General features: G+C 38.1%; 1 long non-coding RNA gene and 1 pseudogene across 1 annotated transcript in view; one reads left to right on the top strand and one right to left on the bottom strand.

Moving 5' to 3' along the window:
* The window catches only part of LOC138158819 (uncharacterized), a 21974-nt gene extending 4506 nt beyond the window's left edge, over positions 1-17468 (top strand). The window contains exons 2-5 of the long non-coding RNA XR_011167727.1: positions 7754-7895; positions 15046-15209; positions 15474-15655; positions 17099-17468. This is a non-coding gene — a long non-coding RNA (uncharacterized lncRNA). The remainder of the gene's footprint in view (positions 1-7753; positions 7896-15045; positions 15210-15473; positions 15656-17098) is intronic.
* An 836-nt stretch (positions 17469-18304) lies between these two features.
* LOC138159100 (small ribosomal subunit protein uS17-like) lies at positions 18305-19043 on the bottom strand (annotated as a pseudogene).
* Positions 19044-19377: the final 334 nt, after the last annotated feature.

Raw genomic sequence — 19377 nt, 5'->3', positions numbered from 1 at the left:
TCTCTCTCTCTCTCTCTCTCTCTCTCTCTCTCTCTCTCTCTCTCTCTGTCTCTCTGTCTCTGTCTCTGTCTCTCTCTCTGTCTCTCTCTGTCTCTGTCTCTGTCTCTCTGTCTCTCTCTCTTTGTCTCTGTCTCTCTCTCTCTGTCTCTCTCTCTGTCTCTCTCTCTCTCTCTCTCTGTCTCTCTCTCTCTCTCTCTCTCTCTCTCTCTCTCTCTCTCTCTCTCTCTCCTTCTCTCTCTCCATCCATCCATCCATCCATCCATCCATCCATCCATCCATCCATCCATCCATCCATCCATCCATCCATCCATCCATCTATCCCATCTATCTATCCTCTCTCTATCTATCTGTATATATATCCAGCCATAGCCTCTTTACTGAATTGTAGTCCTAGATTTTCCAGCCTCTATTTCACTGCAGGATCAGGGCCCCAGAGCAAGGCTAATCTTCCCCCTCATAGTTCTAGGGGAAATCCTGAAGGTTTAGGGGTGTTTTATAGTACTTTTACCATTGAGAAAAAAGTGTGCTTCTTCCAAAATCAATCACCAGTTATTGTCTTCCTAATATTAATCATCTAGTTTCTTTCTCTTTAATACCAATGGACCAATTAGCACCACTTAGCTCTGACAAAAGACTATTTACTGAGAAGATACAAGTACCCAAGTACAAAATCCTCTGGTATTGGGATCAGATTCTCCTCTATCACCTTGGTTCTTGGGTAGAATAGGCTCAGTCTTAAAGTATTTGCTATAAATATTCACTCTACCAAGTTCACAGTAATATTCTATTACATTTATATACCATCTACCCATTCCCCAGTAGGAGGACAACCTCTTTGTTTTCAAATTTTGACTAACAAAAACGCCGCTATAAATATTTTTGTACGTATAGGTCTTTTTCCACTTTCATTTCTTTGATCTAGTAATAGTGTAGCTGGATCAAAGAGCATAATTCCAAATTTCTTTCAGGAATCGATTAACCTATTCACAACTCCATCAACAATTCAATAGTCTAACCATTTTCCCATAGTCCCTCTGATATTTTTCATTTTATTTATCTTAGCCTGTCTCATGCTAACCCCTTTATTTTAAAGATAAGGAAATTGAGGACTAGAAAGGTTATGTAAAAGATACGGTCAAGGCCGTTCAACTATTTAGGGAAAAATCTAGGATTAAATCACTTTTACTGGGTTCTAATTCTCTTTTCTCATTTTTATTTAATTGGTAACTGAAAAAGTTTCATCTCCAGTCAAATATGTTTCATTGTATAGTTTTCAGTTTGCTTATTACAGTAAAGGAGGATCAATCAGGCCTTCAGTATGACAGAACCTCTTGCTAGAGAACTACTCTATACATTTGCTCCTTTAGAATCACACTGAATTGAAGTCTTAACTAAAGTAATTCAAAAGGTTCAAAAAACTAAAAAACTAAAAAAGAGTAGTAGTTTAACTTTATCGTGAATGAAGGAGAGGTGATGGTGATAGAGGGGAACGATAGGAATATATATTTATTTCTATATCCATATCTAGATAGATATAGATTTTTCATACACAATTCATATACATACATACATTCATATATACACTCAGTAGTGTAGTGAACAGGGTTTTTTAAAAACACTTATAAGCCCCACACTCGCTTTGACTCATTGCCTAAATAGGTTTCCCAGTATAACACTCCTCTACCTTAATATTAAAGGATCTGTAACTCTATCTTCTTTTTTTTTTTTTTTTTTAGCTCTGAGCCCTCATTCAGAAATAACACTTCTGGAAAAACACCTCAATGTTAGCTCTATCTCTATGTCTGTGGATGCTTCCTTTTTTCAATCACCTCTGCCCAGATACATTCCCAATAAAGACACCAAGACTAGCAAACAGATAATATTATGAATAATGAAAAAGTAATTATTTAAATTAAATGAAGATAAACAGATATTCCCCCCCATGACAGAGGGGAAGGCTTTCAGTTCCCATGAAAAAATCTAAAGGGAAAAATAAGATGCAATATTTACTGGCTTGTGACATGTAGTAGTGGTGGTGGTAGTAGGGATGAGTGTAGAAATGTATTTAGTAACATAGCATCTCTCTCTTTGTGCTTAATCAATTCAAATAATCTCACTCCCAGAATCCTGGCCTCACTTCCTATAGTGGCAGACACCACCTGAACTTCTCTCTGGCTCTATGTTTCTAATAGTGTTGGGTCCCTTATAAAGTTGGCTCCCTTTTCAAGCATTTTTTGAGTAGACTGACTTTTAAATGTCACCCAAAGGGCATGACCTATCATTGTACATGCTATGGTTGTTCCTTTTCCAATTCACTCCAGTATCCTTTTTGAATTTCATCAAGGTGGCATCATCTTTGCAATTAGTTTATCAATCTCATCAGACTCTTTACTAAGATTAGGTCCTGGATTTTCATGGAGCAACTCTTCTGTATATATACCCTGTTTCCCCATTAATAAGACCTATCCCGAAAATAAGCCCTCCCCTTACTGTGTAAGATTCCTCTAAAATAAGCCCTCCCCCGAAAATAAGCCCTATTGAGATTGCTACTGTAGTGAAGGTGATCCCATGTGTTACACGCTACATTACGGTACCCTCTGTATGCACCGTCCCCCCCCCGCCCGTGAAACGCACGCCGCACTCCGAGCTGCATCCAATCAGAGCTGCAGCAGTGAGCGTGTCATCCTGTTCTTCCCCAGTGATTTGCTTATTGAATAAAGGTACATTTTTTTGTTCACATTTACCTGTTTATTAAAATTGCTGTCAATGTTCATTAAAATAAGCCCTCTCCTGAAAATAAGCCCTCTGGTGTTTTTCTGTCCAAAAAAAATAATAAGACAGTGTCTTATTATCGGGGAAACATGGTATATAACCTTACCAACTCCTTCTATACATATGTAGCCTCATTTTAAGTTATACCTCAAATTTCCTTATCCACTCTTTTCTGGAAAATGAAATTTAAATTTAACTTTGTGGAAAATGAACTTCTAGGAATGTCTAATTTGACTGTAAGATCAAGATCACTAAGAATCAGCATAATGTAGTAGAAAGCATGCTAACAGAGTCAGAGAACCCAAGTTCAAATCCTATTGTTAACTATTTATCTGCGTGACCTTGGATAAAATACAATTTTTTGAAGTTTAATTTCCTCATCTATGAAATATGGGAGTTTGATTAGATGACTTCTGAAGTCCCCTCTAACTTTAGCTTATCATCCTTTGATAATGATGAGAGATGACAAACCTCTATTGATCATTCTCCACCCAATAGTTTCCATACCCAGACAAGTAAACTAGCAATGGTCCTTTGGAAACTAGCGATAAGGAATGGAGACCTTTCAGTGTAAAATACATTTTACAAAGAAATGAGGCATTTCATGAGTTACTTGGTACAAAATGGAAAAGCATCTTTAGGGAAGTCAGCTTTACCCCAGAGTTATATTTAAAAAATAAAATCCCATTATTTTAAGTAGTAAACTGACTGTCTATCATGAAATCTGGGCTATATTACCTAGGCCCTCATGAGTATTCTGTGGCTGGAATTACATTATGTAGTTCAGTGTATCTAAAAATTAGAGTATTAGTCATATCATTCACCAGGTAATAGATCAGATTTTGAAGACTAGGCCCAAATTTGTTTTAAAATAAATGGTTTAGTGGAGAAATGATGGGCTTCTACTCTGTATTACAAAATACAAGTTGACAAATGTCTTTTGATTTAAAGTTTACAAAATCTCATGTTGCAAGAGTTCCTGATGTTGGCATCTTTTTGAAATTTTAGATGAGCAGAGACAATTTTGTTTTTGCAAACTGAGAAAAAGTCTACTGACTGAGGCAGTATGGTTTACTGAGAGATGAACAAGGTACACAAGTCTGGAAATATTCTGTCAGCCCTTTTTCTAATTCAATGATGAATCAAAGGAAAGGAGTTTTGATAAAATACTGCCTGATGTATTATTAAGCATGATTTCTTTATCCCAGAATAAAGAAAGGCCTGTTGTATTTCTTCAGAAAAATTCTCTACATGGATTTAAATGGAAGAAAAAGAATATTGTACATTTGCAACGGCCACAAAGCTAATTTCATACAGTGGTATGTTCTCCAGTACAACCTAGATGCTATCCCTGTTATATTTCTGGGTACTGTGTCCCCACTGATGTATGACAACCCTTTAAGGCTGCTATAGGAGGGCTTCTTTTCTGGTGTCCACAATAGTGGCTGGTTCCAGGAATTAGAGTTTCTTTTCTAGGATGAGGACTGCCAGAAATAGTATATGGCATGAATTCTACCAAGATCAGAGGGGAATTTTACTGATAATGAGAGACCCAATTGCGTTTTTCATTTTTCAAATACTTTATTAACTTTTGATTTACATCATTCATTTCTGCCACATTTTGAGTTACAAATTTTCTCCCCGTTTTTCCCCTACCCACCGCCCCAAAATAGCAGTCCCACAGGATATCCCCTCCTGCAGTCTGCTCTCTCCCATATTTTCTCCCATACCCCCTTCTACTTTTCTAGTAGGGCATGGTGGATCTCTATGCCCCAGTGCCTGTATATCTTATTTCCCAACTATAAGTAAAATAGTATTAATAATAGTATATATATATATATATGTATATATATATATGTTTTAAACATTTGATTTTAAAACTTTGAATTCCAGATGCATTCCCTTCCTCCCTAATCAACCACCCTTACTGGGAAGAAAAGCAGATTAGTATAGGTTGTACATGTGTAGCTAATGCAAAACATTAACATAGTAGATATATTGTAAAAAACTGACTATATTTCCCTCCCTCCTATGCCACCTCCCACTTGTTCTATTCTCTACTTTGATCCTTTCCCTTTTCAAAAGTGGGTGCTTCGAACTTCCCTCTTCCCCAGCCTGCCTTCCCTTCCATCATCCCTCATCTCATCCCCTTGCCCCCTACCCTCCTGTAGAGTGATATACCCTATTTAGTGTGTATTTCATTTGCTCCCTGAGCCAAATTCAATGAGAATAAAGTTGACCTATTCTCTTTTACCTTCCTCTTCTTCCCTTCCATTGTAACCATTTTCTCTTGCCTCTTCTATATGAGATAGTTTATCCCTTCTGTCTCTCCCCATATCCTCTCATTATATTCCTCTCTCACCTCTTAATTTCACCTTTTAAGTATCATCTCTTCCTATTAAATTCATCCTGTGCCCTCTATTTATGTACATACACATTCATGTATGTATTCATATGCCTGTATACCCTCCAATATAGACATATATATGTATATATAATATATGTATTTCTATTCTCTTCAACTATTTTCATACTGAGAAACATTTCATCAGTTACAATGATCGTTTTTCCATGTAGGAATGTTAACAGTTCAACTTTGATAAGTTCCTTATGATTTCTTTTCCCTTTTTACCTTCTCATGCTTCTCTTGCTTCTTGTATCTGAATGTCAAATTTTCTATTCAACTCTGGTTTTTTCATCAAGAATTCTTGAAAGTCCTCTATTCCACTGAGTGACCATATTTTCCCCTGAGACATGATACTCAGTTTTGCTGGGTAGGTGATTCTTGGTTTTAATGCCAGCTCCTTTGCCCTCCAGAATATCATATTCCATGCCCTTTGATCCCTCAGTGTAGAACTTGGCAGATCCTGTATTATCCTGATTGTGTTTCCACAATATTAAAATTATTTCTTTCTGTCTGCCTGTAATATTCTCTCCTTGATCTGGGAATTCCAGAACCTGACTATAATATTCCTAGGAGTTTTCTTTTTGGGGTCTTTTTCAGGAGGTGATCAGTGGATTCTTTCAACCTCTATTTTGCCCTCTGGTTCTAAAACATCAGGGCAGTTTTCCTTGAGAATTTCTTGAAGGATGATTTCTAGGTTCTTTTTTTTTTGATCATGGCTTTCAGGTAGTACAATAATTTATAAATTAAGTCTCCTGGATCTATTTTCCAGGTCAGTGGTTTTCCCAGTGAGATATTTCACATTGCCTTCTATTCTTTCATTTGTTTGGATCTGTTTAACAGCATCTTGATTTCTTATAAAGTTATTAGCTTCCATTTACTCCAATATAATTCTGAAGGAATGATTCTCTTCAGTGAGCTTTTGAGATTCTTTTTCCATCTGGGAAACTCGGCTTTTTAAAGCATTCTTCTCTTCATTGGCTTTTTGAGCCTCTTTTGCCATTTGAGTTTGGTTTTTAAGGCATTATTTTTGTCATTCAGGCTGTTGACTTTCATTTTGTAATTTTCTTGCATCATTCTCATTTCTCTTCCCAATTTTTCCTCCACTTCTCTTATCTGCTTCTTGAGGTCCTCTATGGCCTGTAACCAGCTCGTATTTTCCTTTGAAGCTTTTAGTGCAGGAGTTCTGACTTCACTGTCTTCCCCCTGTTCCATTCTTTGCTCCTTTTTGTCCCCAAAATTGTAGTATAAGGTTGGATTCTTCTATTTGCTTTGCTTCCTTTGCCTGGTCATGTTGCCACTCAATGACTTGACCTTTGGGCTTTTTGCCACAGTAGGACTCTGCCACCAGAAAGGGGAGCTTCATACCAAACACTGGAGTTTTCTCAGCTGCCGGAGATATTAGTTGGGTGCCCTCTCTGAAGCCTCCACATGCTCTGGCAAGCTGGTTGTACACCCCAGGACCTCCACCCTAGACCACAATCCAGATCCAAGCAGGTTAAAGCAAGAGCTATTACCCCTCAGACTGGTGCTTGGTCCTCCTACACTCTGCAGGCCAGGAGCTGAAGCTGCCATGTGGCCGACACACTCCCAACTACTGGGTCCCAAAGTCCACACTGCACTGACCTCTCACTTTGTCCTTAGCATCTATGTTGATAATTCTGGACCACCACAGCTGCTGGTGATCTGGCGTCCCTCCAGCTGGTGACTGGTCAGGCCAGCCCTGAGGTTAAAACCACAGCGTGGAGCTGGGCTCGGCTCCCAAAGCACTGCGCTGGCAGATTCCTGTAGGCCTGCCGGGCTGTCCTCAGCGGGAGGTTAGCTTCTCTCTGTCATTTTGTGGGTTATGCAGCTCCAAAGTTTGTTCAGAGTCCCCTATTACATGGATTGGAGGTGGTGAGAGCCGGAGCCATGTGGAAGTTCTGTTTCTTCTCTACCATCTTAACTCCCCTCAACACTTGTATTTTCAAGGAATATTAGGATAATATAATAATAATGTAATATAATAATTCTAATATAGCTAATATCAACTTGACCAATCAATCTAAATATATATTTATCTATTCATCATTTATTTATTCATTCATTTATCTATTTACTTATTTATTTACTATTCATCTATCTATGTAGTCCTTCCTATAGGCTCTAATAATAGAACTATCATTTCTATAGTACTTAAACATTTGCAAAGTACTTTTTAAGGGATTTTCTTGCTTGAGTCTTACAATAACTCTGAGAGGCTGGTCCTTCAGGTATTATTATCCTCATTTTACTGGGATGACTTGCCCAGAATCACATATCTCATACCAATGAAAGATAGGATCTGAAGCTATTGCTTTATGAATACAAACCCACTACTCTATCCACTTTTTTGTTAGAGAAAATCCGATTTTGATAACTCAAATTAACTGAGACCCTTAAAGAGATTACTGATATTTACAAATGTACTCATCATAGGACACTCCATTCTCACATATGGAAATATCGGGACAACTTTCACAATTTCAAGGTCCTCAATGGGGTTGAATACATTTAAAACCATAGCTTATAAACCTCTAATGTGCTTATTTTTTCTAGCCACAGGATCACAGAATTACAGAATTTGAGAATTGGAAGGGATATCAGTGGCCACCTAGTCCACCCCACACATGAAAAGAATTACCACTGCAATGTACCTGACAAGTGGTCACTGAGCCTGTTTGAAAATCTGCAAAGAGAGGTAACCCATAACCTTACTGGGTAGCCCATTCTACTTTGGGATATCCTTAATTGTTAGGAAATTTTTCTTGACATTTAGCTTAAATGTGGCTTTTTATAATTTCCACATATTGCTCCTGGTTCTGCCTTCTGGGGCAAATTGGAACAAGTACCTCCATCTTTCACATGATAGCTCTGCTAATACTTGAAGATAACTATCACATGTCTTCTACATCGTCTCTTGTCCAGTTTAAACCTCCCCAGTTCCTTTAGGATGATCCTTTTTTGATGTGTACTTTCATAATCCTAAATGCCTTCTCAGAGCAATCTCTTGATTGTCAATGTGCTTCTTAGACTCATGCACCCAGAACTGAATGCAGTGCCCCAGATTACATCTGAAAAGGGTCTCTTCAGACCACAGTGGGACTTTCAACTTCTTATTCCTAAAGCTATAGCTCCCTTTATACAGCCTAAGATAATGATAGTTTCACTGGGACAGCTAGATTGCTGGGCCTGGAGTCAGGAAGATTCATTTTCCTGAGATCAAATATGGCCTGAGACACTTACTAGCTGTGTGACCCTGCCCAAGTCACTTAACCTTGTTTGTCTCAGTTCTTCATATATAAAATGAACTGGAGAAGGAAATGACAAACTGATCTAGTAATTTTGCCAGAAAAATCCCAAATGCGGCTACAAAGGATCAAACACAATTGAAATGACTGAACAAAAAAATCTTTAAACAGAACCTTTTATTATCCTTAGCTTCCTTAGACAACCCCAACTCATTCTGAGCTTTAATATTCCTGACACTATTTTCACAGGACCATGCCATACTTTATAGTCATCCACTGTTTCCTGGTCTTGCTTCCATCTTCTCTACACTTAATTTAAAAATCTAAATTAGTCCTGGATCTCTGACATCTTTTTCTGAACTCTTTGAAATCTACTTGCCCATATTTTTTTTTCTTCTAGTTGCAAACTCTAGGAGGGAACAGTAATTTCTTATTAGGGTTCCCATCATTTTCAATCCAGTAAACAACTCTCCCTACTAATGAGAATCTAATCCAGAATAGAATGTCCCCTGGGTTCCTCCACCTTTTGAAGGATGAAAATATCACTTAGAAAAGCCAAGGATTTATTAACTACTTGGCAGAGAGAATGCTCTAGTAGATATTTAGATAGGTAAAGTCTCTTATCAACAAAATAGCAGGCCTTCATGTCAGGCTTATGGTCTATTCCCCAAACTCTTCATATATTCCTTCTTTCTTTTCCAGGTAGTCTGTAACATAATATATTCCAGAGATAAAATAACTTTTGCTTTTATTCTCCATTCAACTCCATCCAACTCTTCTCTATTATGAATTCCCTTTCTATTTCTTAGATTTCCTTACATGCGTGCTTATACCTTCTTACCTCCTTTACTTATCCTGTTCCTTTGGAATAAGGTATTTGCATATTGAGCCCTGGCTTAGTAATGGGTTTCACCCTACTAAGTCTCAGCGGTAAGGATGAGGTCACATTTGCCTCTTTGCATTAAGAACTCTGCTTCCTCTTGTTTGTGCCTTAAACTTCATAGAGATGTTTGGGTCCATGAATTTTACTATTAATTCCTCTCTTGGATTTTGTCTCTTATGAACTTCAAGGTGTCTCAATTGTATGAACTTTTATGTGTCTCAGTTGTAGCAGTTGAGAATGGTAAAATTCATAAATCCAAAAATTTACATACAAATGGTAAAATTCATTGACTTGCAAGTCTATATATAAACACACAGTTTTTATCATTAGGTATATGTATATTTATATATGTATATGTGTATATATATGTGGAGAGAGCACTTCTCTCCATATATCTATACATATGCACACAAATATATATATATATGTATATGTATAAATACACACACATACCTAATGGCTAAACTTTATCCATTTGTATACACACATATGCACACACACACACACACACACACATATATACTTCTTTATTCCCCATTTTTTAACATTAAATCTCTTTTGATTAGATAAGTAAAGTGCTTGGTAAATACATTCTTACCAGATTTTATTAGGCATATTTTTCCTCTGGCCAGGAATCTATCTATCATTACTGTATTGTAAGCTGTAGTCCAGAAGTCCAAATCCCATTCTCAGATACTGCTTTCTAAGTTGGCTGTTTGCTTCACAAATTAATTTTTCTCTTTAGCAGCTCTTATGTTCAATGACTGATAGTGAAAAAAACCAATCTATTTGGTCTTTAGTTTCATGCCCAAGACATCATGATTGTTGGCAATATTTTTAAAATTCCTTCTGGCAGCATCATTTGTGTCCGCATGAATCATTCTAAATTGCCATCCATTTTGTTAAGTTTTGGGAAGTTGTCTGTTATGTCTTAAATACATGCCCCAGGAAGACAACAGACTTCTCTATTTTTAATAACAGGTAGACTGACAGCTGCATCAGCACCTCTCCTCAGGGAATCTCCTCCTTCTCTTCCTATTCTCTCAGTCCCTTTTCCTCCCTTGTGCAAGATCTCAATATTTCCCTTTCTGAATGAGTGTCAGCCCTTCAGGGCAGTTATAACCTTATGGCTACCAAGAAACTCACAGCTGCTCTGGTGCTAGTAGGGGAAAACATTTTCCCTCACTCTTCTAACTCCACATCCACTTCTTTCCGCCTTGATCATCTCTAGCCTATGGCTGGGTGGTGACTCTCAGAAGGAAAGCACAGCTTGAACCTAATATTTATTTAGGTCAGACTAGCAATATTTAAGAGAGCAGACTGATATAGTTCTATCCTGGTATTCCCTCTGTCTGAGGAGAGCAGAGTGATCAGTTTCTGGCTCCAAGCTCCTGTTTTCCCTACTGGCAGACATCAGTCTCCCTTTGTGCTCCAAGGCAATGAATGATGAACAAAATTCCTGCTATTCCCACTTGCTACTCTGCTTTGCACTTTGGGTAGAACAGAGTGAGCTTTATAGGATGAGCAGACATAGATGGTTTGTGATTTCCATAGGAGAAGGGAACAGGCATTTATTAAGTGACTACTATAGTCCAGCTCTGTGCTAAACACTACAGATATCTCATTTGATCTTTACAAAAACCCTAGGAGGTAGGTGCTATAATCCTTACTTTACAGTTGAGGAAACTGAGATAGAGGTAAAATAAGGTGCCCAGGGTCATATAGCTAGTAAGTGTCTGAGGCTGGATGGGAACTGACATCTTCCTGACTCTAGACCCATAGTTCACTGCGTCTCTTAGCTATTTCTAGATTTAGAAGATATCATCACATTTTCTAACCACCAAATCTACTGCTTTTCCAAACTTCCTGATTTCTGTTAAAGACATCACCATATTGTCTCCTCATTTTCCCTATCCAATCAATTGCAAAATCTTGTCACTTCTTTCTCCACAATATCTCTCAGATTTGTTCCCTTCTGTCTACTAATACAGTCATCTCTCTAGTTAAGACGATTATCACTCTTTACCTGGACTATTGCAATAGTCTCCTAATTGGACTCCTCATCTCATGTCTGTCTCCACTGCAATCCATCTTATACTAAGCTAACAAAGTGATTTTCCTAAAGTACAAGTAGATCTGACCATGTCACTTCCCTACTCAATAAACCCAAATATTATTTCATCTTTACCCATCTTTTTTATTTTTTTCTGTAAATTTAACATATATAAGTAGTAGATGCATATAATATAAATAAGTTAATATGCATATATTAACAGAAACTCTAAAGACTTTGTTTTATGGATAGAGGACAAGATAAAAAATATTTTGGAGGCCACTATCCTAGAGTATACTGGGTAAAACCTCTTCCTGATAAGAGCTAGCTAACAACTTTTTAGTAGTAGCTACCACAACTCATTTAACAAAAGTCTTTCCCAGAGAAAGACTTTGGGAAGAAACCTACCCATAGAGGAGTGTGTAACTTGATCAAGTACTTATCCCCAATTTATTAATACTAGAGACTTCAGGGAATTTTTCCTTGGGTGAGATCTGAGTCTTTTTTTTTATTGAGCTTAGTAATCTTGTTTCCAATAGGGGAGCTCATTCACTTTGTATTGTCTAGTATATTCTTAACTTTTCTGATATGTCGACTTGAAGAAAGGGGTTTATTCGCTGTTTGCTATATGTCATCATTGTGAAATTGGTATTTGTTGGAAAGGGAGCTAAGCCTTAGATATATAGGCTGAGTCACTCCTTCCCTGTAAAGAGACAGTGATCAGGAGCAAGGGAGCAAATACATATGTCTTCAGCCCAGTGTTCCTTCTCTCTGAGAAGAGAGGCCAGCCTCTGGTTCCCATCTTTTGCTTCCTTTCCTGGAATCAAAATTTCCTTTAGAGAAGAGTGGACAAAGGATACTCGAGAGGTATCTATTTTTGTCTCTCTTTAAGTCACATCTAAACAGACCAATATGGACATATATAGCCCACGTGGGCAAAGATATCATTGTGCATTCTACCTCCTATACTATTACATTAGATGCTTCATAAATGTTTATTGAATTGGGTTGCAATGAACTTCAAGAGATATCTGTGAAAGGTCAAGAGTGAGGCCAGTATGGAGGCTGATTGAACTATGCCCTTCTCTTCAAACTGTGGGACTCAGAAAGAAGTGTCTTTTTTCCTGAAGCAGGAGCTTGTTACCTTTTTCATCTCATGAATTCCTTCATCAGTCTGGTGAAACTTAAAAGACTTCTCAGAATCATGTTTTTGAATATATGAAGTTAAAGAAACTAATTATGTTGGATATAGTTATTAAAACATTAAAAAAATTTCATGGACCCCAGGTCAAGAACCGATCTTAAGAATTCTTATTAATACCTCTTTTTAAAAAAAAATTTCAAACAACAAATATTATTAGTCAGATTGCTCTTATACCTTTATTCATCAAGCCTGGCTTTAAATTACTTTTATATGTTTTTTCTAAAAATCAAATCTATCTGTAAAAGACAAAGGTTTGGAATAATTGAGCATATTAAAAAAATATGCTGCTTGAAGGTGATTCATTTGTTCTTCAGGCCATCTGCACCTGGTTAATCTGTAAATATTAAACATGGTTAGTTAGTTAGTTTAAAATCCCTTCATGGTATTATTTATCCTTCTTGTTTTCTTGGAAATGACCAAGTTTGGATAGTTAAATGCTCAAAAATTGAGTACAGAAAATAGCCTTTCTCAATATGGAGATCATCAATATTAGTTACTATTCTTTTCCATTGCCATCTTGAGTTGATTGCAATTTTACATGCAAAGACACTATTTATTATTGTTTTTGCCAGATTTCTTTAAATTCATTATGACATTTCCTGTCTGCTTCTGGAGTTGAAGCATAGATACTTAGCAGACTATTTTCAGCCACCAAAGCATTTGCACATTTATTTCACTCATTTTAGGCAAAAATTGAAACTGACAAACTAATGAAAGTTTAAAATTTAATTAAGACCAGTACAAAACCAAAGATTTATTGGGTGAATATAGAGCAGTATATGACATTCTGAAGATAAAACAGCTTCCATTAGAAATTTTAAAATTACTAAGTCGCAATGAGAATTAAAGTGAAACAGAAATTTATTTCCTGTGTGATTCTCAATCTTCCTACCTGACATCCTTGCAATATTTGAGACTATCAACTATTTTCTTTTCCTGAGTATTTTCTTCCTCTGAATTTTTATGACACTGCTCTCTCTTGGTTCTCCTATTATTTGTCTGACCGTTCCATCTAACTCTCTGTTGTTGGATCTATTATATCCCATCTCTTAACTGTATACATATGTTAAGCTTCTGTCCTGGACCTTCTTTTCTTCTCTATGTGTTTTCTCAGTGAGCTCATCATCTCTCCTGGGTTCAATTATCATCTCTATCCATATAGTAGCTCTGGTTTCTCTCCTATGCTCTATCAAGTGATTGTTGGATACTTTAATGTCCTACAGACATATCAAATTCATCATGTCCAAAGGGAACTTATTATCTTTTCCTTTACACTCACACCTCTTTTAAAGTGCCTAATTTCTGTCAAGGGCACCACTATCTTCTTGTTACCCAGGTTTACATCCTCAGAATTTGCACCTTATTCAGACTCATATCACTTGTCCAATCAGATTGCAACCCTGTAATAATTCTTGAATACTCACCCTTCTCTCCATTTGTAGCAGCCATTAGTTCTCACTTAGACTCATATTAACATTCACTTGAACTATGGAAATAGTCTTCTAATTCATCTTTCATCTCACTTCTCCTCTATAATTCATCATTCACTCGTCTGCTAAAATGATGTTCTTTTTAAAATTATATTTTTATTCCAGTTACATTTATTTTTTAATGTTAATCTTTTAAAATTTTGAGTTCCAGTTTTCTCCTTTCCTCTTGTCCCTCCCTCACCCCTTGAGAAGACAAGCTATATGATATGTGAGGTCATGCATAACATATGTCCATATTAGCTGTTGCAAAAGAAAACTCACACACACACATAACAATAAAAGTACAAAAGGAGAAAAAAGTTTGCTTCAATCTGTACTCAGAGTTCATCAGTTCCCCCTGGAGGTGGACAGCATTTTTTTTATTATAGGTCCTTTGGAATTGTCTTGGATCATTGTCTTGATTAGAGTAATTAAGTCTTTCATAGTTGATCATCATTACAATATTGCTGTTACTGTGTACAATGTTCTCCTGGTTCTGTCCACTTTACATCAGTTCATGTAAGACTTCTCAGGTTTTTCTGAAATCCAAGCTGATATTCTCAAAGCACAAGTCTGACTGACCATGTCATTCCTTGTTCAGTAAACTCTAATGGTTCCCCATTTCCTCTAGGATAAAAAACAATCTCCTCTGGCATTTAAAGCCCACTATGATCTGGCTATAATTGACCATTCCAGGATCATTATATATTACTCCCTTTCACAGAACTTATAGTCTGGATGAATTGGCCTGCTTCATGTTCTTCATATAGAGTATGACATCTATGGGCTTTTGCACAGGCTGTCTATCCCATGCCCTGGAACGCATTTCTTTCCTTTAAGTTCATCTCCTAGAAACCCTGTCTTTCTGTCCATTCTTCCTCTGTGAGATCTTTTCTAATTCTTCTAATAACAGCTACCCCTTTGCCAAATTATTATATTTAATTGTATTCATTTTGTATACATTTTGATTACACTATGTAATTCCTTACAGGTTACTTGATTGCCTGCTTCCGACTTACTCCCCCAGGTTGTGTCCTCTCGGGAGATGACTGTACCACATGCAAAGTACTTTGTATGTCTACCCTCGTAAAACTATAGCTCCTGAGCCTCCACATGTCTTTTCTCTAGATAGCTAAAGGACTTGGTTACCTCAAGGTAAGGCATTTATTGAAAAGAAACAGTAAGAATAAGAATCTTATGAAACATTTTCCCATAAAACTTGAGGCATGATATTTCAGAATTCTATACAGTGTCAATGGGAGAGTGTAAATGCATAGAGTTTGCAGGTGGAGAGGCAACTACATAGGGAACAGATATGACCAAGGCACACATAAGGACTGGTACCTTATAACTGCAGTTGTCCAGGGTTGTAGGGCCACTGATATTCTACTTCTCTTCTTGTCAACCTTTCTCTCATAGTCTCTAATAGATGCGCCTTCTCTGCTTGGCTGTAATCACCAATGCCTTCACCTCTGGACTCAGCAAACATCTTGGCCTAGGATACTTCCATGCATTTTTGGAAAAAACAAAAGCAAAGGAAACTGGAGCCTGTGGCCTAGAACCAGCAGGAACCTTGGCTCTGTGGTTTTCCATTTCCTGAGGTAGGGGCTGGATGATCAATCAGTTCTTCTTATTGCTTGTTCAATCTGACTCCAAAGTTGAACTCTGGCCAGATCTTATACTAAAACATACTGTTATGGTGGGGTATGAGGTACAAGCGGTTAGGTGAAAAATGTCCTCAGGAACTGAGTTATTTCTAAATACTTGGTTCTTTTCTCCACCCTCACCTTCCTCTCCTCAGTGCTGATTGATTGACTTGTGTTATATAAAGGAATGGCTGATCCTCTTCAGGCTAATTATTATTCCTGTGTGGTATCAGTTTCCTTCTTCTAATAGACAAAGCACTATAATTCCTTCAAATTGATTAAAAAGGGAAGGTATGTAGTGCAGTGTATAGAGTGACTGGCCTAAAGTCAGGAAGACTCATCTTCCTCAGGTCAAATCTGGCCTGAGACACTTACTAGCTGTGTGACCCTGGACAAATTACTTGACCTTGTTTGTCTTAGTTTCTCATCTGCAAAATGAGCTGGACAAAGGAATGACAAAACATTCCAGTATCTTTGTCAAGAAAACCACAAATGGGGTCATGAAGAGTCATACACCACTGACACAACCCAATAACAACAAAGACAATGAAGGGCCACACTCTTTACAAGGTGAAAATGGACTGCTCCAGAGTCTAAATGGAGTGTACCCTTTATCTCATTGTCCTTGTTACCTGTTCCTTATATCTTATTATTTCCTCAAGGAAACTGAATCATTTGATTAGAAATCTCTTGATAAACCCCTTGCTGCATTGATTTGTTTGTATTTTATCTCCCTGATAGAATATAAGCCCTTTGAGTGCAGGGGCTATTTGATTTTTGCGTTTGTTTCCCCAGTGCCTTTGTGCCTGACTCATACTAGGTGTTTAGTTAATGTTTGTTGATTGATTGCTTGATTGTATATGAATAAAATAATGGCACATAAAAACTAGAAATATTGATTTACCATAAAATGTAGTGACTATGACAAAATGATTGGCACTCTGGGACAGAGTGTATATGTACAATGAGTATTTGAATAAAAGCATCTAGAAAGCCTAGGAAGAATAAATAGGATCATAGGTTTAGGACTAGCTAGGACCTTAGTAGTTATGTAGTTTGTTCCTCTTATTTTACAAATGAGAAAACTGAGGCCCAGAGAGGTTAAGTGATTTGGTCAAGGTCACTCAGATACTGTAATGGATTTGTGATTGTACCTCATTTCTTTTTCTGACTACTATCCATGATCTCTGGAAAAGGAAATGGCAAACTACCCCAGTATCTTTGTTAAGAAAACCCTACGTGGGGTCATGAACAGTCAGACATGAAAGAAACAACTGAATTGATCCATGTTATTCCATAATTTCAAGGGGAGGGAGGAGTATCTAACTTACTAAAGGAGCTAGATTCTAGTGGAGTAGATAACATGAAAATAGCTCAGTTAATAAATTATATTTTCAGAGTAAATGGAAAGTAATCTCAGAGGGGAAGGCACTAGCAGCTAGGGGTACTGGAAATAGTCTCCTGAAGAAGGTGGGACATGAGTGAATCCTCGAAGGAAGTCAGAGGAGTTAAAAGGCAGAGGTAAGGATGCTTAATAAGGTACCAAATTTAAAAAACTTTTTTTTTTGGTATCTAGAACAAGAGTGTGAGATATCATGTGTAAAATTAACTACCTCCCCCCACTAAATATAATACATAGCCAGTACAAATATATGGAGACTGGAAATGGAATGTCATGGTAGAAGAACCCTAAGTAGACCAGTGTAGAAGCATCCTAGAAAATGTGAAAAGCTAAGTGAAAGAAGAAAAAAAATGTAAAGGGTATAGATTGGGAAGAACTTTAAACACCAAAAAAAAGACTTTATATTTGATCTTGGAGATAATGGGGAGCCTCTGAAGTTTATTGAATAGATGGGTATATGATTTGATCAGACTTGTGTTTCACAGGGCAGCTAGGTGGAGCAGTGTATAGAGTGTTGAGTCTGAAGTCAAGAAGACATCTTCCTGAGCTGAAATCAGGCTGAGACACTTACTAGTTGTGTGATCCCAAGTGAATCACTTTAATTTGCCTCAGTTCCTCAGCTGTAAAATGAGCTAGAGAAGTAAATGGCAAACCACTCTGGTATCTTTGCTGAGAAAACCCCAAATGGGGTCACAAAGAATAGGACATGACTGAAAATGACTGAACATACTTTAAGAAGAAGACTTTGAAGGAGAGATGGGAACAGGAAGACATCTGAGGTAGGGGCATCGATTAAAGGTTATTGCAATAGTCAAGGTGAAAGGTGATAAGAAGGTAGAAATGACAATATTTAGCAACAGATTGGATATGTCAGGTGAGTTTGAGTGAGGAGTTGAGGATAGCACCAGGGTTGAGAACTGTGCTAATGATAGTAATGCCCTAGACAGCAATAAGAAGCTAGGAGATTGTTTATCTTTAATGTAAACCCTATGGAGGAAAATTTATGGCTAAACACAGAATTGCTGACCTTGACATAGGCATATCTGGGGATTCTTCTAATCATAGTTAAGATTTAACCTATTTGGTGATCCATTTATTACATAGTCCCTAGATCTTCCATACTAAGTAGGTAGAGAAGTTAGAATAAAAAGCAGAAAATGTAATCGTACATTTGATTTTGATTTTTTTTTTGGGGGGGATGCCTTTATTAGTGTAGCGATCTGGCCTGGCCTTGGCAGCAGACGTGCCAGGGCCACCACCCACACCCTCCCCCCACTGGCGTAGAGCCAGCCTCAGAACTTTTGGAACTGCTTCTTGGTGCCGGCTGCCTTGGTGACCTTCAGCACGTTGAAACTCACAGTCTTGCAGAGGGGCCTGCACTCACCCACTGTTACAATGTCTCTAATCTGGACGTCTCGGAAGCACGGCGAGAGATGCCAGACATGTTCTTGTGGCCCTTCTCAAAGCGGTTGTACTTGCAGATGTAATGCAGCTAGTCGTGGAGGATGACGATGGTCCCCTGCATCTTCATCTTGGTCGCCACACCAGACAGGATCCTGCCTCTGATGGAGACGTTGCCCGTCAAGGGGCACTTCTTGTCGATGTAGGTGCCCTCGATGGCCTCCTTGGGGGTCTTGAAGCCCAGCCCGATGTTCTTGTAGTAGCGGGGCAGCTTCTCCTTGGCCGTGTCCCCCAGAAGCACCCGCTTCTTGTTCTGAAAAATGGTCGGCTGCTTCTGGTAGGCGCGCTCTCTCTTGATGTCTGCCATGTCGCCGCTTCTCTTGCCTCTGGTTCCTCTTCTCTTGGACTAACGCACGGAAAGAGTCTGGAAAGCCGCCGCTGGGGTCTCCCTAAACACGAGGCCTTCATTTTGATTTAAATCTTCAAAATGTCACTGGTTTTTAAAGACAGTTGACCCATTTTCCCTCCCACTTCATATAAATGCCCTCCATAAATATATATTTTTAATTTAATTATTTAATTTAATTTTTTGGTGTGTGTGGTTTGTGTTTATTGAGCACCTCGAGAAGCCGGCCACTGAGTCCTGCAGGGCCACTCCCCAGGCCCTCCTCTAGACAGCCTTCCCCAGGACAGAGATGGGGGGAGGGAGGTCTCTTTCCAGCTCTCCATAACTAGGTCCCAGTATCCTGGGCTTCAAGAGACCACCAACCACTCTGAAGGTCATTGCACATTCCCAGAATCCTCCCTGAGCAACTTTGGGCAAACCACTTTCCCTCTCTGAGCCTCTGTTTCCTCATCCATCAAATGGGGCTAA

Source organism: Petaurus breviceps, unplaced genomic scaffold, assembly GCF_028583685.1.
Source record: "Petaurus breviceps papuanus isolate PSGF00001 unplaced genomic scaffold, PetGlider_PUasm1.0 175, whole genome shotgun sequence".
Lineage (NCBI taxonomy): Eukaryota > Metazoa > Chordata > Mammalia > Diprotodontia > Petauridae > Petaurus > Petaurus breviceps.
Note: the sequence above shows the minus strand (reverse complement) of the source record. Positions and strands in the feature narration are given on the sequence as shown.